Raw genomic sequence first — 27,762 nt, forward strand, 5'->3', positions numbered from 1 at the left:
ATGTAGTACTATATGTAATACTTTAAACAATAAACAAACAAACAAACAAATAAGGGAGTGTGCCTGGCCTCTACGAACCTCAGCTCTTGGCCTCCATGATGAGTTTGGTGCTGAGCCAGAATTTGCTGGGACCAGATTTCTAGTTCAGTCCTTTAGCTGCCCCCAGGACCCCTCTGCCCCACCTTCTGAGCTTCCAAAGAGTTCAGGAGGGCACCTTCTTTGAGGTGGAAATCCCAGGGTAACTCAGGAGGGGGTTCACTTCCCAACTGCCAGGATGGAGCCCCATAGCTATGGTGAAAGGCCAGGGGCAGCAACTGCCTTTGATAGGGAGCTTGGAATTTCCTTATGAAGTTGGGAACTACCTCCTTCCTTAGCACTGGGGATTCCTTACGTATCCCCTCTTTAGGGGTGCCAGGTCCTCTGAAGAGTGCTGGGGTCTTGTATCTGGGAATGCAGGGGTAAGATACATGCCCTCCAAATCGAGGGCTTCTATCAGTAAGTGTTGGAGAGTGTGAATTTTGCTCTTTCCAGAGAGGTCATAGACTATGCCCCAGATAGAGTTTTCAGTGCTGACACCAGGTCAGGCCTTGAGATATGGACTCATGGCCCTTCCCAACATGTAGGCCTTCTTTCATAGATCACTGTCAGATTTCTGAAGAACAGGATGACTCTGTCAATAACATGGTGATCAATGGCATGATCCTGAGGTTGCTTGGGAAAAACTGTTTTGTCTTGGGTTGTTTGCTCTGAAAAAACAGGATGTAGTTAATGCACTTAAAAGTGGTCCCACACAAAGGGTCGCTGCTGCTCTCTGGACTCCCTGCGTGGAGAATGGCAGAACAGTCACCCAGTCGCCCAGACGGCTAATAAAGGCTCCCTAAATTTTAATTTGGTCTGTGCTCCAGTGGTCATTCACTCGCCTTTGCTCCACAACATTTTTCTAATTGGGGGCAGTGGTCATGGCAGGGGAGCAGCCCACAAGGCCAGCTTACCAGAGTAGCCCTCAACATCTCCAAGGGGAGGAAGGGAGAGGCTGGGCTACTCACCTGGTTGTGGGTGGGGATAGGGAGCCAGAGGGTATTTCATAGAATGTCAGGAAGGGGATAGTCATTGTGGCTTGCAACAGCACAGCACAGTTCCTGAGAGAAGCCCCCAAAGGTCAGGAGAGTGGGAGGCATGGAACAATTCCATGGGAATAAGAGACACAGGAAACCTGGATCTTGCCGCCAGGCCTGTGGGCTTGTGTGTCTGTGGTGGGTGGCCAGCCTTCTCTGAGGGGGGAAAAAAGCCTACAGCACCCTGTAATCCCAGGCTCTCTTCTATCTAAGTATTAATCAGACCTGAGCCTGCTTAGCTTCCCAGATCAGAGATCTGGTACATTCATGGTGGTATGGCCAAAGATGCTGGAAGTGGTCTCCGGGAACCCCCAGATCCTGCCTCTGGCCTCCAGGCCCCTCAGCCATTGGGCCCCATGCTGATCTTGTGCCCCCTGACTCTTGCCCCCTAGCATGGGTCAGATCACTAGCTGAGCCCTTTAGCTGCCTCTGTCTCGCCCAACTTTTGAGCTTCTAAAGGGTTCAGGATGGCACCACCATTGGGATTAGAATTCTCTGGATAGCACAGGAGAGACTGACATGCCCAACTGGGCAGGACAGAGCCCCCTAGTAATGGTAGAAGGCTAGGACCAGCACTGGCCTTCCATCAGAGGCATGGTGTTCAATTGGCAGGCTGTTGAATACGTCTCTCCACAGCATCTGGAGTACATTCAGTTACCACCATTTCGGTGCACCTGGTCTGCAAAGGAGTGCTGGGGTTACCACCAGGGCAGAGTCAACACCTTTAATGGAGTCGTACCCTCAGTAAGGAGTGAGACACATTTTTCTGATTGAGAGCAGTGGACAGGTGTCAGCCCATCAGGGCCTGGTTACCAGAATAGGCCTGGGGTTCCCTCCACACCTCCAAGGGGAAGAGGGGAGAAGCAGGAGTTGGGAAGGACGGAGGGGATTTCACAGAATGGCCAGAGGGGGGTTGGGTATGGTGGCCTACAACAGTTCCCCAGGGATAGCTCCTCAAGCCAGGGGTGTGGGAGGCATGGAAAAATGCCATTGGAACAGGAGACACAGGCACCCTGGATCCAGCCTCCATGCGTGTGGGCTTGCGTGCCCGTGGTGCGTGGCCAGCCTTCTCAGGTGCAAAAAAAAAAAAAAAAAAAAAAAAAAAGCCTACAGTACCAAGGATTTCCAGGTGGTCTCCCACTCAAGTACTAATCAAGCCTGTTCCCACTGTCTCAGATCAGAGGAGATCCAGTGCATTCAGAGTAGTATGGCTGAAGATACTAGAGGTAGCCCCCAGTAGCCGCAAGAACCATGACTGACCTCCAGGTCCCTCAGCCTTTGGCACCCAGATCAGCTAGTGTTCCCTAGGTCCCTACCCTCTCTCTGGAACCAGATCTCTCACTGAGCCCTTTAGCTGCACCTGGCCCACCTTCTGAGCTTCTAAAGAGTGCAGAAGGGCACCTTCTTTGGGGTGGGAGTCCCTTGTTCGCAAGGAGGGGGTGCCTTTCTCAACTGCACAGGACTGAGGGATGGTGTAAGGCAATGGGCAGCACAGGTGGTGGTTTGGCTGTGGGTGTGCAGGGTTTTCTTAGCAGGTTGGGGGCTACCTCTCTCCTCAGCACTCAGGATATATTCAGTTCTCACCATCTCCAGGCACCAAGAGGTGCAGTGTGGGTTTTCATCCAGGTGTGCTGGATAAGGGACACTTCCCTCTAATCAAGGGGTGCCCTCTATAAGGTGGTTGACACCTTTTCCTGATTGGGAGCAGGGTTCATGGGGGTGGCTCACCAGGTCCCAGTTCCAAGAATAGCGCTGGGGTTCCTTCTATACTTCCAAGGAGAGGAGGGTGGTGGTAGGTCCACTCCCCTGGAGGGTGTTGGGTGAGGTGTGGTGGGGAGCAGTGGGAGTTTCACAGATTGACAAGAAGGAAGCAGGCATGGTGGCTGGCCTCAGAGTGCCACATTTCTGTAGAGACAGCCCCAACGGCCCCAGGATGGTGTGGAAAAATTCCCCAAGAACAAGAGACAGGTACACTGGATCTTGTCGCCAAGCATGTGGGCTTGTGTGCTTGTGATGGGCATGTGGACATCTCTGTTGGAAACAGCCTATAGTGCTCAATATTACCAACAGTTCTCCCATCCAAGTAATAACCAAGCATGACCCTGTTGAATTTCCCAGATCAGAGGAGATTGGGTGTGTTCAATTTGGTATGGCTAAATATCCTGGAGAGAGCCCCCAAGAGTCCCAAAAGCCCATGCTTGGCCTCCAGGACGCTCAGCCGTTGGCACTCACGCTGAGCTTGTGCTCCACCTGCACCCCACTCCCTCACTGGGACATGATCTCTAGCAGAGCACTTTCACTATACTTTGTTCAACTTCTGAATTTCCAAAGGGTACAGTAGGACACCTCCTTTCGGGGTTGGATTCTCTGGGTAGCATAGCACAAGAGGGGGTGCCCTCCCCAACTGGTCAAGACATATCCCCTTTGGGATGGTGGAGGGAGAGAGGAAGCACCAGCCTTAGGTCAGTGGCACCAGGTTCCCTTAGCATGTTGGGAGCTACCTCCCTCCTCAGCCCTGGGGGTTCATTTATTTCCCCCTGTTTCAATTCACCGTGTCCCAGTGAGAGGAGTTAGAGGCAGATAAGCAGAGACTGTGAGGGAGACGAAGGAAGAAGGACATTCTAGCAGGTGGCCAAACCACAGGGATATAACAGAACACTTAGTTACAATGTTGCTGATGGATGGAACAAGGAGAAATGTTTAGTTACAATATTGCTGAAGAGAGGGAGGAGGGAGATGCATATAAGACTGTTACTAAGCCAATGAAGAATAGGAAGACCAATCAGGAGGTAACAGGAAGGAGGAAATGAGAAAGAGGTGACAAATATAAACCCCTAGATAAGAGAGCTTTGGTGGCAACCTTTTCTTGGGCCCCTCCCCATGTGGGGAGTCTGTATCTACTTCCAATAAATCATATGCTTTTTGCTTAAATCTTCTAGTCTGCGATTTTTGTTCTTCAACTTCATGAGCCACAATCCTTGGAAGAACCTTGGCTCGCCGTTACTACAGTATCAGTTTTGGGGGCTTGTCCAGGATCTGACATCTTCTCATCAAATGGTGAACCTATGGATTCTATCACTTCTTCTGTTGTTTCCTTTATATCTTTGGAGGCATTATCAAGTGTCCATCAGCCACTTAATTTGGCTGCCATCTCTAATAGGTAATTTTCTCCCACTTTCCCTTTCCCAAATGCAATCTCAGGCCCTAGGGCCATCTAAGGGGGCATGGGTCAGCCAGTTAAATGCCATTAGGGTGGCTGCCACAAGAAGACTGCAATGATAGGATTAACTGGTTGTCCTATCAGTTTAAGAAGCAATAGTCTTCCCACCAGTTGCAAGATAAACCAATGAAAGGCACACTATGAAAAAGCACACACAGTTCAACCCTGGTCTATTCCTTGTTAGGATTTCTACTGCTAGAGATCTGCTCAATTTTTCCAGCCTCTTTCCTCCTCCCACCCAAGGTTGGAGAAGGAGGGATATTGAGTTATTTGGGTCCAGGTTTTGGACAGTTGATCTGCTGTTCTTGGTGTCCCCTACCACATAGTAAACCAAGCCATGCATGAACAGATGATTCCCTCATCCCCTCAATCTCTCGTTGGATCTAACCCACAGAGGCCTGGTTTATTCTAACTCCTTGAAGTGGCTTTGAGTATCAGAGGGGATTCAAGTCTTCAATAGAATGTTAGGAGAGCCAAGAGGGGAGTGCCCTGGCCTGAAGGCCATCATTTGCCCCTGGTATTCACACCATACCATGTGTTGATGGGCTTTTGAGGTTCAATGGGAAGGTAGGGCAGGAGTTTTCCCCTATGTGAAGTTTAAGGAGCAACAACCAGACTGGAGAGTTAGGGAATTTGGATTTGAAGCAGTAGTAGAGGTCCTCCAGGACTTCTTGCATTGCTCTCCTGAGATCTTTAAAGTCCCATTCCATAAGCATCTTTTCCACTTGACCAAGCAAGTCACCAATGGACATGGGATATTGGTCCTGGTTAAAAAAAAGATACAATCCTTTTTACATTTGTCCCTCCCTTGTGGTGGATATAGAAAGCCCTATGAGGGAGCTGTGAATTTATGATAAGTTTGGGCCCAGATCAAGGGCCACCACTATTGAATCCTGGTCCTGGACATCAGGAAAGTGTCCATCTTTGCAAGAAACTTGTTATTGGTCCCTCTTCTCTCGCCTGCTCAGAGGCCCAGTGGATACTTCAGAAACATAATTTCCTCAGTCATTTCCAAGAAGGTACTTGGGTTACTGTAGGCCAGTGGTCAGCAAACTCATTAGTCAACAGAGCCAAATATCAACAGTACAATGATTGAAATTTCTTTTGAGAGACATTTTTAAAACTTGAACTTCTTCTAATGCTACTTCTTCAAAATAGACTCGCTCAGGCCATGGTATTTTGTGGAAGAGCCACACTCAAGGGACCAAAGAGCCGCATGTGGCTCGCGAGCCATAGTTTGCCGACCATTGCTGTAGGCATTCCCAAACGAGAAAGAAGGTGCAACTGACCACAGGGCAGTACACACCAGATCTGGCAGGTAAGCCCAACTAAGTCTGGCAGACCCCTGTTTGTGGTCACATGCGATGAGGGACTCATCTCATTTCCCTTGTCTAAGAGGAGGATGCCCCAAACAGAGACGGAAGATTACAAAGGGTGCTGGACATTCTTTCCTGTGTCTTCTTACAGATGGTAGGCACTTCATCCACACACAGTGCAGATAGCCCTTTGAACTGTATTCTTAAACATTGGGACATATTCTACCCTCATACCCTTAAGAAGAAATGCCTGATTTTCTTTTGCACTTGGACCTGGCCCCAATACTAGCCAGTAAATGGGGAGACATGATCCTCTGAGGGAAGCCTGAATTATAACACCATCTTACAGTTGGATCTCTTTTGTAGGATAGAGGGTAAGTGGTCAGAAATCTATGATGTCCTGGCCTTTTTTTTGGTTTAAGTGATAAACCAAGATTGACCCCTCTCTACTGGCCATAATAACTCACCAGAGAAAAAGGCTGAGGCCACCCCATAACCAGTGCTTCCATGTGAGCCTTCCTGTAAACTGTACCTGGGACCCCCAGGGGAGGTATCTCCCCCAGCAAGGGGGACCCACACCCAGAGGAAAGCCAAATCCAACCTCTCCCAAGGGTTTGTTCCCTTAGTTGATCAAGCCAATGGGGAGTTTGGCCCCACCATAGTATAATAAATGTTCCCTTCTCATTATAAGATCTGAGATAAATCAAGAGTGATTTTGGGAAATTTTCAGATGACCCTGATAAATATATTGAGGTCTTCAAAAGCCTTACTCAAATGTTTGATCTCTCCTATAGAAACGTTGTATTACTTTTAGGACAGACTGTCACACACTGAAAGACAGACTGTATTAGAAAATACAAGGCCAGTCACAGGCCAGGTACTGTATATCTCATTATAGCTCAAAAAGTACAAGATCCTGAGGAAAGAAGAATTACTTAATGGGACAGGAGGAAGTTCCCCCTATGGCTCCCAAATGGAATGTTGACACTGAGATGTGGAAAATAAGGCACTGTCAAGTCTGCATTATTGAGGGCCTCTTACATAGCAAAACAAAGCCTGTCAATTCATCTAGGCTGGCCACTTTTAATTAAGGGGATTATGAGAACCCCTTAGCCTTTTTAGAAAGGCTCAGGAGGCACTGTCATACCAATATGATCTCAGATACAACAGAGGGACAACTGATTTTAAAGGACACATTTATCACCTGGTAGGCTCTGGACATCAGGAAAAAGTTACAGAAATTGGCTATAAGTCCTGAAAGTACCTTAGAGAATCTCCTAAAATTTGCCACCTCTGTATTTTATAACAGGGATCAGTAGGAGGAAGAGAGGAAAAACAGGAGAGAACAGGCCAAGGCTACTAAAATGAAGAAGGTCATAGTAGCCATGCTCCAAGAGGCCAATAAGGGTCTCAAGTCAGGACCCAGAGATGGACAGTCAGTCCCGGTCACCTGCTACAACTATGGCCAAGTTGGACATATGTGCTGGAGTTGCCCCAAAGGGTGAAGGAAACGGTACCCTAAGCCCTGTCCTAACTGTAAAGGAGACCATTGGAAGTCAAGGTGCCCTCAGGGACAGAGATCCCAGGGAGCAGAACCAATAACCCAGCTGGTCAGCAGAATTGATGGGCCCCAGGGCCTCCCAACCCCACTCCCCATAAGACTGTTATTTCCTTCCAGGAGCCCTGGGTAATCCTGGTGGTCAGGGGCAAAGGAATGTATTTTTTTCTTAACACTGGAGACATTTTCTCAGTACTCCTCTCAAACCCCAGTCAGCTATCATCAGAGGCTGTGACTGTTACTGGCATGTCTGGAAAACGGATAGAGATCTTTTTCTCAACATGTAGGGTATAATTTGGGTGAGCTGTTCTTTTCTCATGTCTTCCTGATCACGCCCTCCTAGGGCAAAATATCTTAGCCCCCTGAGGACAACTATTCATATTACCCAGAGCAAATTCTGTGTCTTCCACTGATAGAGCCTAAAATTAACTCTGACATATGGGCCACTCAGGGCGAAGTAGGATGAGACATTACTGCTCCCCTGGCTCACATTAAGGAGTCTTCCTCTTATCTACACCAGAGGGAGTATCCCCTTAAATCTGACACCCATGAGCGACTTGAGGTTATAATTAACAATATAAAAGCACAGGACCTACTGAAGCCATACCATAGCCCCTGTAATACCCCCATGTTAGGGGTACAGAAGCCCAACAAGGAATGGAGGCCAGTATAAGATTTGAGATTAGTAAATGAGGCAGTCATACCCTTGCACCCAGTAGTTCCTAATCCTTATACTTTTCTGGCCCAGATTCCTGAGGACACTGAATGGTTTACAGTACTAGACCTTCAGGATGCTTTCTTCTCTATACCTTTACACTCAGATTCTGTTCACCTTTGAAAACCCCAGTTACCAGGCCTCCCAATTAACTTGGACAGTTCTGCCCTAGGGCTTTTAGGATAGCCTCATTTATTCAGGTAGGCCTTATCCAGTTTGAACATCACCAAACAAAGATGTCCACTCTCACCTTTACTATTCCACATAGTGCTAGAAGTCCTAGCCAGAGCAATAAGATAAGAAAAAGAATAAGATGCATTCAAATAAGAAAGGAAGAAGTCAAGCTGTCACTTTTTGTGGATGACATGATTCTATACATACTAGTAGAAAATTCTAAAGACTCCACCAAAAAATTATTAGAAACAGTAAACAAATACAGTAAACAGTAAACAAATACAGTCAAGTTGTAGGATATAAAATCAATGTGCAAAAATCCACTGTCTTCCTGTATACTAACAACAAAATACCTAGGAATAAATTCAACAAAGAATGTGAAAGACCTGTGTACTGAAAATTACAATGCATTATGAAAAGAGATTGAAAATTACACACACACACACACACACACACACACACACACACACACACGGAAAAATGTCCCATGTTAATGTATTTGAAGAATCAATGTAGTTAAAATGGCCATATTATCCAAAGCAATATACATATTTAATGCAATCCCCATTAAAATTCCAATGACCTTTTTAAAAGAAATAGAATGAGAAATCATCAGAATCGTATGGAACCTCAAAAAATCTTAAATAGCCAAATCAATCCTGAATTGGGGGGGGGGGGCAAGAAGCTGGAGGTATCATGCTACCTGACTTCAGTTCATACTACAGAGCTATAATAATCAAAAGAGCATGGTATTGGCAGATAAACAGACACACAGATTAATGGAACAGAGTAGAAGAGCTCAGCTATAAAACCACATGTATGTGGACAGATAATTTTCGACAAAGGAGACAGAAACACACACTAGAATAAAAACAATCTCTTCAGTAAATGGTGCTGGGAAAACTGGAAAGCCACATGCAAACAAATAAAACTGTATTACAGTTTGTCCCCATGTATAAAAATTAATTCAAAATTGATCAAAGATCTGAATATAAGACCTGAAAAAGTAAGTTGCATAGAAAAAAATAAAGTTACTAAACTTAGAGACCTTGGTTGTGGAGAACATTTTATGAATGTCACCCCAAAGGCAATGAAAGTAAAGGAAAAAATAAGTGAATGGGACTCTATCAAACTAAAAAGCTTCTGCATAGCAAAAGAAACTGACAGCAAAACAGAGGCGGCCAACCAGATGGGAGATGCTATTTTAAAATAGCAGCTCTGTCAAAGGTTTAGTTTCCAAAATGTATAAAGAACTGGTAAAATTTAATACCAAACAAACAAACAATCCAATTGAAAAGTGGGCAGAGGACCTGAGAATACACCTCTCCCAAGAAGACATACTAATAGCCAATAGATATATGAAAAGATGTTCAACATCACTGACAATTAGGGAAATGCAAATCAAAACTACAATGAGATACCACCTTCCACCTATTAGAGTGGCCATTATCAACAAGATAAGCAATAAAAACTGTTGGAGAGGTTGTAGGGAAAAGGAATCTTCATTCACTGATGGTGGGAATGTAGACTGTACAACCACTATGGAAAGTAGCCTGGTGATGGACCTGGAGAGCATTATGCTAAGTGAAATAAGCCAGTGAGAGAAAGATAAATATCACATGATCTCACTCTTTTGTGTAATATAATGAACAACATTAAATTGTTGAACAGAAACAGATCCAGAGACATAGAAACATTGAGCATATTGTCATACCCCAGTGGGAAGGCAGGGGAGGTAGAGAGGGGAAGATAAAAGATCAACCACATGACTTGTATGCATGCATATAAACATTACCAGTAGACACAGCAAGTAGGGGGATGAGGACATGTGCTGTGGGGTGGGAGCAGCTGGGGAGAGGTCAATGGGGGGAAAAGCAGATATATGTGATACTTTAAACAATAAAGAATTAAAAATATAAGAACAGAACTAATATATGACCCAGCAATTCTACTCCTGGGTATGTATCCCCAAAACTTGAAATTGTGTATTAACAAAGATATATGCACCCCTATGTTCATTGTAGGACTATTTATGGTGGCCAAGACATGGAAACAACAAAAGTGTCACATGAGAGAGGACTAGATAAAGAAGATGTGGTACATATACACAATGGAATACTACTCAGCCATAAGCAAATATGAAATAGTGCCATTTGCAATAACATGGATGGACCTTGAGAACATTATGCTAAGTGAAATGTGTCTGACCAAAAAAGCTAAGAACCATATAATTTCATTCATATATGGGATATAAAACTAAAACTTATGAACACAAACAGCAGTGTGGTGGTTTCCAGAGGTATAGAGAGGTAAGAGGGGGTCCTAATATAAGGTGACATAAGAGGATTTAACTTTTGATGGTGGGCACACAGTGCAATATAGATCCTGTAATGTAGAAACACACACCTAAAAGCTATATGTTCATGCTGACCAATGTAATCCTAACCATTTTAATAAATAAAACAAAATTTAAAAAATATATGTACCCCTAAATTCATAGCAGGGCAATTTACAATAGCTGAGATCTGGAAACAGCCCAAAGATGAGTGGATAAAAAAGCCATGGAACATTTACACCAAGGGAGTCTATGCAGCTGTAAATAAGAAGGATCTCTTCCCATTTGAGACAGCATGGAGGGACCTGGAGAGTACTATGCTAAGTGAAATAAGCCAGTCAAAGAAAGATAAGTATCACATTATCTCACTCATATGTGAAATTTAATGAACAAAATAAACTGATAAACAAATAGATCCAGAGACGTAGAAGCATGGAACAGACTAGTAAATCCTAAGTGAAATAAGTCATATGGAAGGTGGGGGTAGGGGGAGAGATTAATCAACGGATTTGTATTCCTATATGCATAACACAGACACAGACAATACTATGGTTAAGGTGTTTGGGGGGGTGGAGGGGTGGGTGCTTGATGGGGGGGCGTCAATGGGGAAAAAGGGGACATCTATCAATATAATACTTTCAGCAATAAAGATAAATTTTAAAAGGAAAAGCATTATAATAGGTCAATAAAGTTAGCTTTTTTTCTGACAAAATATATAAAACTCTAGTCGGAAATATAAAAAGAGAGAACACTCAAAATAAAAATATAAAATGAAACAGTATAATTTATAACACAAAAATAAAAGATATTAAGAGATTACTATGAACAGTTTTACACCAAAAAATTGTATAACTCAGAAGAAATGGATAAATTTCTAGAAATCCACAACTTATGAAGACTGGATTATAAAGTAATAGAAAAAACAACAGCACTCCATATTAATGAACAATTGAAACAGTAATAAAAAATCTACAAAGAGAGAGAAGTCCAGGACCAAATGATCTTACAAGTGAATTGTACCAAACAAGCAACCAAGCAGCAAACCAAACAAAAAAGAACCAACCCTTCTCAATCTTTTTATAAAAAATAGAACAGACTTGGATTACCCTGATACCTTACCTTGACAAGGACACTACAAGAAAATAAAATTACAGCCAATATCCCTGATGAACATAGATACAAAAATAATTAAAAGATTATTAGCAAACCAAATTCAACACATTAAAAGAATAATACAACACATTAAAATAATAATACAACAACTTCAAGGGGGATTCATTCCAGGGATGCAATGTTGGTTTAACATCTGAAAATTAGTAACATAATAAAATGAAGCATAAAATCATATAATCATCTCAATAGATGCAGATAAAGAATCCTTAAAATAACACCTTTTCATAGTAAACACTCTAAACTAGCTAGGTACAGAAGAAATTTACTTCAACATTATCAAAATCATATATGAAAAGCCCATACCTAACATCATTCTCAGTGAAAAGCTAAATGATTTTTTTCTATGATTAGGAACAAGTCAAGGATGACCACTGTCACCATTTTATTCAACACTAGAGGCCCAGCATGCATGAAATCATGCATAGTTAGAGTCCCTAAGCCTATCCTGGCCTCTATTGCATGGCCTCTGCCATCATGTGATACTACATGAAGCTCCGGACCCTGGGACGCTCCATGATGCTCCTGGCCCCTTGACTGCTCTGCCAAGCTTGCTGCTGCCCAGCAAAGCTTGCCAAGGGAATTTCCTCAAAACTCCCCCTCCCCACCACGGCTCCATGAGGCTCTCCTGACCTGCAACTGCTACTCGAAACTCCCCGGCCCTGTGACTAGTACTTCACGAAACTCTCTGCTGCCTGGGTCACTGCTCCACTAAGCTCACAGCCACCCTGCAAAGCAGCCTGCCACCTAAGCTCAACAGTCCCCAGTCCTGCCCTGTGTCAGCCCTCCCTCAAGGTGAGCAGCTTGGGGGCTGGGGGAAAGGGGATACCAAGAGGTGCTCCATGCACTTCATGATAACCGGTCTCCCATTTGGTCGTGACTCCACATAGTTCTTTATATAATATATATTAGGATACTATGAAGTTCTATGTAAAGCAGTAGGGAAATTAATTAAAGACATTCAAATGAAAAAAACAGTAACATTTATTTTCTAATCCAAGATGACAGTATATTTATTCTAAAACGCCATTAAATATTATAACTAGTCAATAATGCTGCAAGATATAAAAATAAATTAAAATACTTAGAAATAAATGTAATAATGAGGTAAAATAACTATACACTGAAAACTATAAGATATTGTTAGAAGAACTTGTAAAAGATAAAAATAAGTGTATATTTTGTGTTCTTGGATTGGAAGAATTAATATTGTTAATTTGCCCATACTACACAAAGCAATCCACATATACAACACAATCCTTAGAAAAAGACAATGACATTTTTTTTAAAGAAATGGTAAAGACAATACTGAAATTCTTACAGATTGACAAAAGACCACAAATACCCAAGGCAGTCTTAAAAAAGAACAAAGCTGAGGGCATTACACTCTTGGTTTTAAACTGTATTACAAAGCTATTGAAAACAAAACACTATTGTGTTATCACACAAATGGACATATAGATCAATGTAACAGATTAAAGTCCCATAAATAAATCTACACATAGCAGGTAAATTAACTTTTAAAAAGGACCAATGAATATATAATGGAGAAATGATAGTAAAGTTGCAAGATACATAGCATAATCAATGTACAAAGCATCAATTTCTTTCCTATATACTAACAATGAAATTTCAGAAAGAGAAATGGATAAAAACACCTCACACAATTCCTTTTGCAATTGCAACAAAAAGAATAAAATACCTAGAAATACTTAACAAAGGATGTGAATGACCTATGTATCGAAAACTACAAAATATTATTTTAAAAGATTAAAAAAAGTCACAATGAAATGGAAAGATATCCCATGTTCATGGATTGGAAGAATCAACATAGTTAAATTAGACATATCACCCAAAGCAATATAAAAAAATTTTATGCAATCCCCATCAGAATTCCAATGTCATTTTTATAGTCTCTGAATAGCAAAAGCAATCCTGAAAAAAAAAAAAAAGAATGAAAACACAGGTATTTTAATACCTAATTTCAAATTATACTACAAAGCTACAATAACCAATACAGCATGGTTTTGACAGAAAAAAGGGCACACTGATAAATGAAACAGAATTGAAAGCCCAGAAATAAAACCATATGTATATGGACAACTATTTTTTTTACAAAGAAACCAAAAACACACAATGGAGAAAAGAAAGCCTCTTCAATGGATGGTGCTTGGAAAATTGTGAAAGCTATATGCATAAGAAATAAATTAGATTACAGTTTTCCCCATGTACAAAAATTAATTTAAAATGAATCATAGACATAGGTACAAGATTAGAAACAATAAATTATATAGAAGAAACCATAGAGAAAATTTTGAGTTTGACTCCAAAGCAAGGGTAGAAAAGGCAAAAATAAATGAATGGGATTATGTCAAATTAAAAATTTCTATACAGTAAAAAAAAAAAAAAAAAAAAAAAAAAAAATTGACAACAAAACAAAAGGGCAACCAATCAAACAAGATATAATATTTGCAAACAACAGCTCCACCAAGGGATTAATATCCAAAATATATAAAGAATTCATACAACTCAACACTGAACCACCAAACAATTAAATTAAAAATGAGTGGAAGACATGAACAGACACCTCTCACAAAAGGATATAGAAATAACCAATAAGTATATAAAAAGATATTCAACTTCATTAGCTATTATGAAAATGCAAATAAAAATTACAGTAAAATACCACCTCACACCTATTAGAATGGATATTATCAACAAGACAGGTAATAACAAGTGTTGGAGAGGTTGTGGAGGAAAAGAACCCCTCATTCAATGCTGGTGGAGATGTAAACTGGTACAGACACCATGGAATATGGTATTGAGGATCCTAAAAAAATTTAAGAATAGAGTTACTATATGACCCAGCAATCCCTCTTCTGGATATCTACCCCCAAAACTCAAAATCATGTAGTCGGGAAAATATATGCACCCCTATGTTCATTGCAGCATTATTCACAGTGCCCAAGACAAGGAGACAACCAAAGTGTCCTTCTATAGAGGATTAGACAATGAAGATATGGCACAAATACACTATGGAATACTGCTGCACAACAAGAAAATATGAAATACTGTCACTTGGGACAACTAGGATGGACCTCGATAATATTATACTAAACAAAATAAGTTCATAAAGCAAGCTAACAACCATATGATTTCACTCACATTTGGGTTATAAAATTGAAACTAATAGACAGACAATGGTATAGTAATTATTGGAGGGAAGGGGGAGAGGGGAAGTTAAAGGTAATCAGGACCAAATATATGGCGATGGAAGATGATTTGCCTTTGGGTGATGGGCACACAATGCAATATACAGATTATATATCATAGAAATATACACTTGAAACCTATATGGCCCTAATAGCCAGTGTCACCCCAGTAAATTTAATAAATAATTTTTTAAATAAGTAAAATATGGGCTCAAGACCTTAATGGACACCTCACCAAAGAAGATATATAGATGGCAAAGAAGCATATGAAAAGATGCTCCACATCATATGTCATTAGGGAAATGCAAATAAAATAACAATAAGATTACTAGAATTAGTGGTGTGATCCCTACATGTTACAATTGAAAATAATATAATCAATATAAAATAGTAAACTAACTATAATTACATAAAATAAATTAAAAAATTACAATGTGATACCACTACATACCTATTATATTGGACAAAACCAAGAATACAAACACCAAATGCTAGAGAGAATATGAAACAGCAGGAATTCTCATTTATTGATGTTGGGAATAAAAAATTGAACAACTACTTTGAAGAAAAATTTCCTGTTTATTAGATAACTAAATTAACTCATATCATCTATAATAATAAAAGCGTAATATGCTAATTAGACTGGACAGCCGAAAGACCTTCTAGACGAAGCCACGGCAGGGGGGACTGAGGAAAAGGTGGTTAGGGGCAATCAGGTAGGCAGCCAGAGACAGTTAGGGGTGATCAGGCAGGCAAGCAGTTAGGAGCCAGTGGTCTTGGATTGTGAGAGGGATGTCCAGCAGTCAGATATCCCCTGAGAGGTCCTGCATTACAAGATGGTGCAGGCCGGGCTGAGGGATACCCACCCCCCATGCATGAATTTCATGCTCCAGGCCTCTAGTCATAATAATAACAGATCAAGAAGCATCATAAAATAAATTATGATGCTTAATAAATTACGAAAACAACCAAATGACCAATCACCAGGAGGTGCATGGAGCACCTCTCGGCCAAAACGACCTAACAACTGATGCCCACTGTGGCCCGCAAACCAGCTGATCAGGGGATGGGGCCAGCGGCCAACCTAACCGTCCCTTTCTCCTCGCTCTCTCACCCTGATCAAAGCCAGCCTGCTGACCAAATGTCCCCTCCCTTCCCACTGCCAGCCACTCCCTCATCAAGCCACCCTACCACATCAGGCCCACAGTCCTGCCACACAGCTGACCTGCCCCTGATCAAACCCCCTCACCCCAATAGGGGGTGTGGCTGGGCAGCCAATCTCCTGCAGCCCCTCCCCCTGTACACCCCACCCTAATAGGGGGTGGGGCTGGACAACCAATCTCCTGAATCACCCCCCAGCCAGACACATCTCCAATGGGCCCCCACCACCATGATTGGCCTGCAGCACCTCCCCCTGGCCATCCCTGCTCATGATCACCACCCCAGGTCAATAAGGAGTGGGGCTGACTGGTCAAACTCCTGCAGCCCCTCCTCCCAGACAGACACACCCCTGATGGGTCCCCACTATTCTTATCAATCTGTAGGCTCTCGCCCTGGCTAGCCCCACCCTTAATTGCCCCCCAATAGAGAGTGGACCTGGCCAGCCAATTTCCTGAAGCCCCTCTCCTCCTGCCTGGCCCCACCTCAGATCAGCCCCCCACCCTAATCAGGGATAGGGCCTGCTGACCTATCCCATGGCCCCTCCCCCAGGCCATTGACCCTGAATCAGCACCTCCAACCCACCCCATTCGGGGGCAGGACCAGTCAGCCCACAGCCCACAGCCCTGTCCCTAATAGGCCTGCCCCCCCCCACCCCAATTGGGGGCAGGGCCCACTGGCCAATCACCTGCAGCTCTTCCTCCAGCTAGACCAGTCCTGATCAGGAGCCCTGATCCAGGTGGGCTGGCTGGCCAACCTCCCGCCATCTCCTCCTCCTAACAGGCCCAGCCCTGATCTACCCTGATTGGGGCAGGGCATGCCAGACCCCATCCATATATGAATTCGTGCACTAGGCCTCTAGTAATATATATAATTGCACTCTAGGTATTTACCAAAAAGTGTTGAAAATTTTGTTCACTGAAAAAATAAAGTCAATAAAATAACTCAGGTGGAGTCATATACAGTAGAACAAAAATTCTACATTTGTTAGTTTTCCAAAGTAAATATTTGTCATAAATATTGTATATGATATTACATAATGAAAAATATAATTTCATATTCCAGTGACAATGTTATATGTTATATGTTAGATCAACAAGCATAAACTTGTGAATAGAAAATAATTCGACTTAGGAAATCCTTATAGATTTTAGTAAAATTAAAATTTTGAACTGGATTCCTAAGAATGTAGTCTAGAAGTTATGGGATTTGGGATCATAAATTATTAAGCACCTTTTATAAAATTAGTTCAGAATTTAATAAAATTTTAAGTAAACTTCTAACTTTCCTATAACAAAATAAACAAATTTAAAGTCTAATGCTATTTAATAATCTTTGCTCTTTACAGCCATTTCTTATTATTCTTGAAATATTTAATATTTCTCTTACATGTGTGATTCTTGATTAAATTTTGACAATGATGTAATTGTTTACATATAAAAATTGTTTTTCATAATCTATTAAGTTTTCATATCAAGGAAATGATATCCCATTTACACACATCAGGGAGTGTTTGTTCTTTTATTTTATTTATTTATTTATTTATTTATTTAAAATAAATCTTTATTGTTCATATTATTACAATTGTTTCTCCTTTTCCCGCCCCTATAGATCCCCTCCACCTGGTCCCCACTCCACCCTCTGCCCTTACCTCTCCTCCCTGCGCCCCTTTCCCTGCTGTCCTCATCCATAGGTATATGATTTTTGTTCAGTCTCTTCCCATTCCCTTCAGACACCCTTTTCCCCTGAGAATTATCAATCCCCTCCCATTCTATGCCCCTGATTCTATTATATTCACCAGTTTATTCTGTTCCTCAGATTTTTAATTCACTTGACTTTTAGATTCACTTGTTGATAGATATGTATTTGTTATTTGTAATTTTTATCTTTATTTTTTTATTCTTTTCCCTCTTTTTAAAAAACAGCTTTTAGCATTTCATATAATACTGGTTTGGTGGAGATGTACTCCTTTAGCTTTTTCTGATCTGTGAAGCTTTTTATCTGACTTTCAATTCTGAATGATAACTTTGCTGGGTAGAGTAATCTAGATTGTAGGTTCTTGCTATTCATCACTTTGAATATTTCTTGCCACTCCTGTCTGGCCTTCATAGTTTCTGTTGAGAAATCAGCTGGTGATCATATGGGTGCTCCCTTGTAGGTAACTAACTGTTTTTCTCTTGCTGCTTGTAAGATTCTCTCTTTGTCTTTGGCCATGGCATTTTAATTATGATGTGTCTTGGTGTGGTCCTCTTTGGATTCCTTTTGTTTGGGGTTCTGTGCACTTCATGGACTTGTAAGTTTATTTCTTTCACCAGGTGGGGGAAGTTTTTGGTCATTATTTCTTCAAATAGGTTTTCATTGTCTTGCTCTCTCTCTTCTTCTGACACTCCCATAATTCTGGTGTTGGTAAGCTTGAAGTTGTCCCAGAGGCTTCTTACACTATCTCCAACTTTCTGGATTCTCTTCTCTTCTTGCTTCTCCAGAAGTGCCCTTTTCCTCTTTGTATTCCAAATCTTTGACTTGATTCTTGTGTTCTTCTGGTCTGCTGTTGGGTCTTTGTGTAATTTTCTTTTAATTTCAGTTAATGAATGTTTAATATCTAGTTGTTTTAATTTTTTTCATACCCTCAAGGGTCTCATTAAGTTTATCAGCCTTTTCTAGGAAATTCTTGAAAAACCTTATAACAGTGGTTTTGAACTCTATAACCAGTCATTTGTTCTCCTCCATTTCTTTTGTTTGAGATCTCTTTCCTTTTCTCGGCATTTTCGCTGCTTATGCAATAGCAGCTGTGTGGAGACTGGGCAAGTTTGTAGAATGTGTGGGATGGGGCCTCAGGGCGGGGCAGGACCTCAGGATGGAGTGCGATCTCAGGACATCACTAGACTGGGTGTGGCAAACAGCAATGGCTGTTATCAGCCATTTCTGCCTTTCAGCATTTCCAAGTCTCCACCCTCCAGTGCAGTAAACAATGATTGCTGCACGCACCTCTAGGCTTTTCAGCTTTTCAGTGCTTGTGCTCTTTTCTCTTTCAGCCAGCTTTCCTATGGTTTTGGGTGGTAGATGTTTTGTCCTTTAGTTGTAGTTTTGAAATTGTTGTGCGAGGCAGCAGATTAGTTGCTCACCTATGCCACCATCTTGGTTTTTGGGCGGGACCCAATTTATTTATTCATTTATTGTTTAAAGTATTACATACATCTCCTTTTCCCCCATTGATATCTCCCCGATCATTCCCAATCCCAGCACACACCCTCACCCTCCTATTGTCTGTGTCCAGGGGTTATGCTAGCATACATGCATCAAGGCTTTTGGTTGATCACTCATCCCCCTGAACTTCCCCCTACACACACACACAGTCCCTCTGATGTTGGATGGTCTGCTTAATGCTTCTATGTCTTGGGATCTATTTTATTATTTATTTAAATTTATTTTTTCATGCCTTTTTTATTGTTTAAAGTATTATATATGTCTCCCTTTTCACCAATTGACAGCCCCTGCAATGACTCCCAAAGCCAAGGCAAGCTCCAACCACCCCAGGGTCTGTGCCCATTGGGTAGACTAATATGCATGCATACAAGTCCTTTCATTGATCTCTAACCTCTCCCCTTCCCCTGACCATTTGTCTTTGGATCTATTTTTGTTCCCCAGACTATGTTGATCATTATATCCCACAAATGAGTGAGATCATGTGATATTTACCTTTCTCCAACTGGCTTATTTTGCATAATGCTTTCTACTTCCATTCATGTTGTTGCAAATGGTGAAAGTTCCTTCTTTTTATTGCAGTGTAGTATTCCGTTGTGTAGATGTACCACCATTTTTTAATCCACTCATCTGCTGATGGACACTTAGGCTGTTTTCAAATCTTAGCTATTGTAAATTGTGCCGCTTTGAATATAGGGGTGCATATATCCTTTCTGATATGTGTTTCTGGTTTCTTGGAATATAGTCCTAGAAGTGGGATCATTGGGTCAAATGGAAGTTCCATTTTTAGTTTTCTGAGGAAACACCATAGATGCTGTTCTCCACAGTGGCTATACCAGTCTGCATTCCCACCAGCAGTGCAGGGGGGGGTTCCTTTTTCTCCACATATTTGCCAGCACTTGTCATTTGTTTTTTTGTTGATGATAGCCATTTTGACTCGTGTGTAATGGTACTGCATCATTGTTGTGATTTCCATCTCTAGAATGATTAGTGACTTTGAGCATATTTTCATATATCTCTCTGCCTTTTGTATGTCCTCTTCTGAAAAGTGTCTACTTAGGTTCTCTGCCCATTTTTTTAATTGGATTATTTATCTTCCTTTTGATAAATTGTATGAGTTCCCTGTAAATGTTGGAGATTAAATCCTTATCAGAGATAATATTGGCACATATGTTCTTTCATGCTGTGGGCTTTTTTGTTATTTTCTTGATGTTTCTTTTCTTGTGCAGACACTTTTTATTTTGATGTAATCCCACTTGTTTATTTTCTCCTTAGTCTCCATTGCTCTGGGAGCTGTATCGGTAAAGATATTTCTATGACGTATGTCTGATATGTATTTTAAAAAAACAAACAAACAGGCAATTCATTTTTTTCTAGTCAAACAACTCAAAAACCTATTAAGTAATATATGTATTCCAATTAAAATAACTATTGTAACTGTCTAATAAAGGCTTAACTTTTTTTTTCATTATTACAATAGCTTATGTCCTTAGTATTAATTAAGAAACACACAGATGAATTTTTATTTTAAACACTATTTAAGTGTTTATAAAGTGTCTTAATATGTAAGCGAAAATGCAAATTCCTTGAAAACTTTGAATGCAAAATTACTGAAATTGAACTAGCGCAGTGTAAATCTTGTAGGAATTGTTTAATTATTTTATAACTATCTTATTGATAAGAGTTTTTGAAATTATCAAATATTATGGGTAGTGACAATAGATATAACACATCCACCTTTTCTTTCCTGTCAAGACATGATGTGTTTAAGGAATCCAGGGAGCAGCACCCCTTCCAAGGAATAGCTGCTGTGTGAGCAGCCTCCCCTACCACCCAGAGGAGAAACCACTGCTGTGAAAAGTACCCACTAGAGGAGCAGTTACCAACTGAGCAGCAGGTGCTTCTGTGACTACCTGAGAAGCAACTGAATCCTGAGGAGCCGCTGCCATCCTAGGAACAGCCCCTGCACAACTCAACATTTCGATCCGTTGGTGAGACCAAAAATGGGTTTAATATGTCTGATATTTTGCTGCTTATGAAGTCTTCTAAGATTTTTAAGGTTTCCCATCTTACATTTTTTAGTTTATTTTTGTGTACAGTGTAAATTGGTGATATTTCATTTTTTTGCATGTATCTGAACAAATTTCCCAGCACCATTTATTGAAGATGCTGTCATGACTCCATTGTATGCTCTTGCCTACTTTATCAAATATTAATTGAGTATAATAGTTTGTGTTCTCTGTTCTGTTCCATTGGTCTATATGTCTCTTACTGTGCTAGTACCAGGCATTTTTGAGAAATGTGGCTTTGTAATACAGCTTGATATCTGGTATTGTGATCCCTCCAACTTTGGTCTCCCTTATCAGGTTTTCTGTGGGTATTCAGAATCTTTTTTTATTCTAGATGAATTTTTGGAGAGTTTGTTCTAGGTCTGTAAAATATGCCACTGGTATTTAATGGTAATTTCATTGAATCTATAAATTGCTTTGGGTAATATGGACATTTTAATGATGTTGATTCTACCAACCCATGAATATGGTATATTCTTCCATTTGTTTATATGTTTCTCTATCTTTTTTTTTCTTCTTCTCAATGTCTTATAGTTTTCAGAGTACAGGTCTTTTACCTTCTTAGGTTTATTCCTAGGTATGTTAATTTTTCTGGTGCAATGGTAAACATGATTTTTTTTTTTTTTTTTTTAGTTTCTTTCTCTGTAAGTGCATTATTAGTTTACTAAAAAGCCATTGATTTCTGGGTGCTAATTTTGTTTCCTGCTACATTGCCAAATTAATTTATTAATCAAGCAGTTTTTATGGAGTTTTTGGGTATTTGTATGTATTAGGTCTAGTAATAATTAATGTCGTTTTCTAATACTTTTTTAAATCGAATTTATTTAAACAATACAACAAAATTTAATCAACAATATAGTTGTCGTTGTTTTCTACTACTTGTGCCCAACGCTCAGGAAGCATTTTAATCCCTCTGTTGTAAAATTCTTGTGATTTTGATGCAAAAAATTCAGTCAATGCATTTTTGAGGCATTCTTCATTATTAATTTTTTTTCCAAGAAGAAAGTTTTGTAAAGAACGAAACAAATGGTAATCGGAAGGGGCAATATCAGGAGAATATGCAGGTTGAGGGAGAACTTCCCATTCCAACTGGCGCAGTTTTTCAGCAGTGATTCTTGCAGTATGGGGTCGTGCGTTATTGTGGTGAAGAATTACGCCCTTCCGATTAATCAGCGTGGGTTCTTTTTCTCTTAAAGCTTGGGCTAACCTTTCCAATTGGGCACTATACACTGCACTTGTAATGGTTTGGGTAGATGGTAAAAGTTCATAATGAAGAATTCCTTTAAAATTCCACCAAACACACAACATCACTTTTTTTGCTTGCAAGTCAGGTTTTGGCGTGGCCTGCGGAGCCTCATTTTTGTCCAACCATTGAGGCCGCCTTTTCAAATTAACATACAGCATCCATTCTTCATCTCCGGTAACAATTTGCTCTAAAAACGGCAAACGGTTTTGACGAGAGAGGAGCGAACTGCAAATTGTGACTCTTTGATTACGGTTGTTGTCGGTCAACTCATGAGGAACCCATTTTCCAAACTTTTGGACTTTGCCAAGTGCACGCAATTGATTGGAAATTGTTTTTTGTGAACAATTTAAAGTTGTTGCAAGCTCTTGTTGGGTAATTTAAGGATTTTGTACCAAAAGAGCTTGAAGAGCTTCTTGATCAAAATTGGACACACGGCCTTGAACACTCTTGTCATCTAACGAAAAATTTCCCTCGCGAAATTTCTCAAACCAACGCTGGCATTTTCTGGCGCTAACTGCATCTTGACCAAGAGCACTACAGATGTTTTTTGCAGCCTCACTTGCTTTTCTTTCTAATTGGAACTCGTAAAGCATGCAGTGCCGAATATGCTCTTCATCCGCCATCTTCTTAGCCCTAGTTCTGCAACAAAAACCAAACCAAACACAAACTTTTTCAAGCAAAACTTGTTAATTGCACTTCACACGTTCTGTAGATACCAGGTGTTTGAAGGTTATGTCAATACAAGTAAACGCCAAGCAAGATTTTAAACAAATGTTTAAAAACGGCATTAATTATTACTAGACCTGATAGTATCATGTCATCTGTGAATAATGAAAGTTTTACTTCTTTTCCAATTTGGATGCCTTTTATTTTTTCTTGTCTGACCATAATGGCTAACACTTCCAGTACTATATCGAACAGGAGAGGTGAAAGTGGGCATCCCTGTCTTGTTCCTGTTATTAGGGGAAATTAGTTTAGTTTTTTGCCTATTGAGCATGATGTTGGCTGTAGGATTGTCATATAAGGATTTATTATGTTGAGGCATGATGCCTCTATTCCCACTTTATTGACAGTTTTTAAGGGTGTTGGATTTTGTGAAATGCTTTTTCTGCATTGATTGATGTGATTATGTGATTATTCTCTCTCAAGTTGTTTATGTGAAGTATCACATTTATTGATTTGCAAATATTGTACCATCCTTGTATCCCTACAATAAATCCTACTTGGTCATGATGTATGATCTTTCTAATTTAATGCTGAATCTGATTGCTAGAATTTTGTTGAGGAGCTTAGCATCTGTGTTAATCAAGGAAACTTGCCTGTTTTTCTCTTTTTTTGTGGTATCTTTAACTGGTTTTGGAATTAGGGTGATGTTGGCTTCATAGGAAGAGTTTGGGAGTGTGCCATACTCTTGAAGTTTTTTGAATAGTCTAAGGGTGATAGGCTTTATTTCTTCTTTGAATGCTTGGTAGAACTCCAGTGTAGAGCAGTCCAGACCAGGACTTTTGTTTTATGGAAGATTTTTGATCACTGCTTCAATTTCTTAGTTAGTTATCAGCCTATTGAGCTTTTTAGATTCTCCCTGATTTAGTTTTGGGAGCTTGTATGTTTCTGAGAGTATGTCCATTTAGTCTAGGGTGTCCAGTTTGTTGGAATAGAGTTTTTCAAAGTATACTTTCATAATACTTTGTATTTCTGTGTCAACAGTTGCTACTTCAACTCTTTCATTTCTGATTTTGTTCATTTGAGTCCTCTCTTTGCTTCTTGGTGAGCCTGGCTAGAGGTTCATCAATCTTGTTTTTCCTTTCAAAGAACCAGCTCTTGGTTTTGTTGATCTTTTGTATTGTTTGTTTGGTCTCTATGTATTTTATTTCCACTCAGATCTTTATTAGTTCCCTCCTTATGCTTACTCTGGATTTTTCTTGTTGCTCTATTTCTAATTTTTTGAGTTTTAGGGTTTGATAATTTATTATCTTTTATTTATTTATTTATTTTTATTTATTTTTTTTAGGCTTGTAGAGCTATAAACTTCCATCTCAAAACTGCTTTCACTGTGTCCCATATATTTTGGATTGTTGTGTTTCCATTGTGATTTGTTACCAGGATGCTTTTCATTTAATTTTTATCTCTTTGGTGACCCAATCATTGTTTAAAGCATGTTATTTAGCCTCCAAGTGTTTGATTTTTTTCATTGTAGTTGATTTACAATTTTAGGCAATTGTGATCTGAGAAGATGCTTGATATGATTTCTATTTACTTGAATTTCAAGAGACTTTGCCTGTTTCTCAATATGTAGTCTATTTTAGAAAATTTCCCATTTTAATGTGTATTCTGTGGCTTTGGAGTGAAATGTTCTGAATATGTTAATTAATTCCATGTGATCTAGTGAGTCATTTAGGATTGATTTTTTTTTCTGATTTTTTTGTTTAGAGGATTTATCCTGTGGTGTTATTGGGGTATTAAAGTCCCTTGTTATGATATTATTTTTGTCAATCTCTCACTTGAGAGCCTCCGGGAGTTTTTTAAAAATGTATTTGGATGCTCCTGTTTTGGGTGTATATATGTTTACCAGAGTTATATCTTCTTGTTGAGTAGCTCTCCTGAGTTTTAGGAGATTTCCTTCCTTATTTCTTGTTATGGCCTTCACTTTGAGGTCTAATTTGTCAAATGTAAGTATTGATACCCCAGCCTTGTTTTTTTCATTTCTATTCACCTGAAAAAATTTTTTCAGACCTTCACAATCAGACTGTGTGAGTCCTTTGTTCTGATGTGGGTCTCCTATAGATAGCATATAATTAGGTCATGTTTCCTTATTATTCAGCTACCCTATGTCTTTTGATTGGGTATTTAATCCATTTACATTTATCATTATTATTGATAGGTACTTGTTTGTTGCCATTTTTATTCTGTATGCTTGTATTACTTTTTCTCTTCCTATTTGTTCTTTTTACACCAGTTCCTTTAGCATTTCTTACATTTCTGGTTTGGTGGTAATAAACTCCCTTAGCCCTTTTTTTCTGTGAAGTTACTGATTTCACCTTCAATTTTGAATGATAACCTTGCTTGGTATAATATTCTTGGATACAGACCCTTGCTTTGCATAACATTGTATATTTCATTTCATTCCCTTTGGCCTGATGTGTTTTGGTTGAGAAAGCAGTTGATAGTGTGATGGAAGATTCCTTGTAGGGAACTTTCTGTCTCTTTCTGGCAGCCTTTAAGATTCTTACTTTGTAATTAGCGTTTGCCAATTAAATTATGTGTGTTGGTATCTGGTCTTTTTGGGTTCATCTTGTTTGGGACTCTGAAAGATTATTGGACTTGTGTGAGTTTTGTCTTCCTCTATCAGGGGTGTTTTTTATTGATTTTTTACAGAAATGGAGGTAGAGGGACAGAGAGTTAGAAATATCAATGGGAGAGAAAAATTAATCAGCTGGGGATATCCCTGCAACCAAGGTACATGCCCTTGACCAGAATGGAACCTGGGACCCTTCAGTCCACAGGCCACAGCTCTATCCACCGAGCCAAACTGGTTAGGGCTCAGGGACATTTTCTATTATTATTTATTCAAACAGGTTTTCTGTTCCTTTATCAGTTTCCTCTCCTTCTGGTATCCTTATTATGTGAATGTTGTTTCATTTGGTGTTGTCTCAAAGCTTCCTGATGCCCTCCTATTTTTTCAGGGATTTGTTTCCAGTTGCTGTTCCGCTTGGGTGTTTTTTCTTACCTTGTCTTCTAGCTCACTTTTGTGGTCCTGAACTACTTCTAGTCTACTGTTGATGCTCTCTATCATATTCTTTCTTGCAACTATGTCATTATTCATTTCTTCTTCATATTTCTTTATTTCCTCTTGGTTCTTACAGATGTTGAATTTTTCATCTTTTTCAGCGTTCTTATGACCATTGTTCTGAATTCTTTCTCCGACAAATTGCTTACCTCCATTTTGCTTATATCCTTTTCCAGAAATTCCACCTTTTCTTTTTGTATGGGGGCTATTATTTCTCTCCCCATTTTTGCTCTTCTCAGTGTGTCTGGATATGTGGCTCATTCTCTACCACATTGACTTAAAGGCACAAAATACAACTTGACAAGACACAACACAGAGGACATGAAACACGAATGTATTCATGTTACCAATAACACAAAATAAAGGTTACCATCAGAGAAAAGAGAATTGGGGGAGAGAAAGAGAGAAAAAATGATATTGAGAGAAGAAGAAAAAAAAGGTAATAGAGAAAATAAAAAGAAGAAAAAAGAAGTGGAAATATAAGTATATTATGGGGAGAAAACTCAAAACAACAACAACAGCTAATCCAAAAAAATGCAAATAGCAAACACCAGAAAAGATGAATGGAAGCTGAATCTGAAGAGGCAAAGCTTATTTCCAGAAGGAAGGTAAAGGAATTGAATGAATGGGGAAATGGCCATGACTCAGTATAGAGGAAGTAGAAAAAAAGAATAGAAAAAAAATACTCAAAAAATAGTAGAAAAAATAATAATTTAAAATATATAATATCCATCTATTTTTGGAAAAGGAGAATAGAGAGGAGATAGACCTAATAAATTAAACTAATTTCTCTATAGTAGAAGAAGAGAATAAGCGAGGAGCGGGGGGAGCATAAAAAACCCTAGTAAACAAAAAACAAGAAAGAAAAAAAAAATGACTAGTGAAGAAAGACAAAAGAGAAGTGAGAATAGATTTGGATCAGGGGAGAGGAAATAAGATATATGAGTAAGCCAACAGAGACTACTTTAGTAGTAATGCATCAATAAAGCAGATAATGATCAATTTTTAGCAAGGAGTAAAAAGAAAGGATAGAGAAATCTAAAACATGAACAAGAGAACAAGAACAGGATTAAAAAGGAAAAAATGAGGAAGAAAGTGTTGGAATAAAAGAAAAAAATAGAGTAAAATAAAAATAAAACATAGAATACTTCAAAAAAAAGAAAAGTAAAACAATAATAATGAATAAAAATAATGAAAAAATAAAATACAGAGAAAAAAATTAGTTTATTTTTTTTAAATAAAATTGTTCAGGTTATTACAGGTGTTCCTCTCCCCCCCCCCCAAAAAGCTCCTCTCCACCTGATCCCCCACACCACCTCACGCCCTTACCCCCACCACTGTCTTCATCCATAGGTGTAAGATTTTTGTCCAATCTCTTCCCACACCCCTCAGATCCCTTTCTCCCATGTGAATTGTTAATCCAATCCCTTTCTATGTCCCTGATTCTATTATATTCTCCAGTCCATTATGTTCTTCAGATTTTTTT

The 27,762-nt window shown here is 39.8% G+C and overlaps 1 long non-coding RNA gene across 2 annotated transcripts in view; it reads left to right on the forward strand.

Annotated features, from left to right (window-relative positions):
• Positions 1-2,191: 2,191 nt before the first annotated feature.
• LOC311615238 overlaps positions 2,192-27,762 on the forward strand; it is a 1,780,830-nt gene continuing 1,755,259 nt past the window's right edge. For both annotated transcript variants that reach the window (XR_014793748.1, XR_014793749.1), the window contains exon 1: positions 2,192-2,227. This is a non-coding gene — a long non-coding RNA (uncharacterized lncRNA). The remainder of the gene's footprint in view (positions 2,228-27,762) is intronic.

The sequence above is a fragment of the Pipistrellus hanaki genome (assembly GCF_964339955.1).
Source record: "Pipistrellus hanaki genome assembly, chromosome: X".
Classification (NCBI taxonomy): domain Eukaryota; kingdom Metazoa; phylum Chordata; class Mammalia; order Chiroptera; family Vespertilionidae; genus Pipistrellus; species Pipistrellus hanaki.